Source organism: Mycetomoellerius zeteki, unplaced genomic scaffold (assembly GCF_001594055.1).
Source record: "Mycetomoellerius zeteki isolate Tzet28-1 unplaced genomic scaffold, Tzet1.0 scaffold874, whole genome shotgun sequence".
NCBI lineage: Eukaryota > Metazoa > Arthropoda > Insecta > Hymenoptera > Formicidae > Mycetomoellerius > Mycetomoellerius zeteki.
The window spans coordinates 46,883-48,339 of NW_017257907.1; positions in this window are offsets into that span (position 1 = coordinate 46,883).

Genomic DNA, 1,457 nt, shown 5'->3' on the forward strand with positions numbered 1-1,457 from the left:
GGCTCAAAAAGATGTTCTTCCTCATGATTCAAAGAGAAATAAAATTAATTGCAAGAATTATAATGCCTCATATGTAGGATATACAGACGGGCAGAAAATTAAAAACGAGGATTAGTGAACATTGCAATTATATTTATAGGAAAACTGGTAATCCGTCTGTCATCACTGACCACAGGTTGAATTTTGAACATGAATTTGATTGGAAGAACACTAAGATATTGGATAATGAAAGATATTACAAGAAGAGACTCGTTTCTGAAATGTTGCACATAAAATCTCAAACTAATAGCTTGAATGCGAAATCAGACACTGAGTTTTTACATCATGTCCATACCAACATCATCGAAAAAATTATGACTTAATTCTACATTTAATTTAATTTTACTGTTAGGATTTGGTTTAGACTATCTACGTAAAAGTTTTAATTTATGACATTTAACGGCGCTGCGTATTGTACTGTATATTGTTTGACACTTCTCACATCTAGAATGTTTATGTTATATGAACATAAAAATTAAAGATACCATTTGGATTAAGTAAACAATAAAGATAGTATCACTTGGGTATTACTTTTTATAACCACTACTTCAGTTGGAAGAGAAAATGTCTTTGAATGAATTGTGATATAATAATCATATAAAATTAATTTAAACAGGAAAATCCTTCAATACGTTGCGACCGCACTCACGAGCGTGGTGCCACTTCGTCGCGCGTTCGCGAGTGTTGCTCTATCTCTCTTTAATCGGTACCTTCGCGACAACAAAAAACGCTCAATGCCACAACGGCTTTCTCAAATTTTACATACTCTAAACTTCACGTCAATAATTGGGCGCCAGGCACGAGAGAGCGTGCCACTCTTTTTTGAATCTTTTCGGTACGTTCTCACTCGAAAATACTGAGATGTAGAGACCCACGAATGCGGACGGCTCTAATAGCCGACTGCTCAGCCACGATAATGGCAGAGGGGGTGGTTCGTAGTCGGGAACGGAGAATCTTTTGGAGAACGAGTAAGGCGAGAAAACAGTAAAATAAGCAGAATTAATAACAGTAAGATAATAACAAATGTATTCTTTACGTCAATCATTCAGTTTCCGACGTACAGGCAGACGGATTGATTCTGCGGTATGCAAACGCGCTGGCCTCCGCGATACGTTCTCGACACGCGATATTAAGTAACCGCTTCCCTTCTCTGATGGGCGAGCTCTCGACTTTAGCTAATTCTACGCGACGCATGTATCGCGGCTACGGAGATCCATGGCGTAGTTACGAAAATCTTCGAAATGCGTGAACACGCGAGAACATCCTTTGAAGTCTAGGATCTACGACGATGACGATAGTACGCGACACGAAACGACGACGCAACAGTACGATACTAGATTACAGCACAGCAACGAAACCACGACGGTATCGGACGGGATGGCACGATCACGCGGTGCGCGCGTGCAGCCGCGACGCAG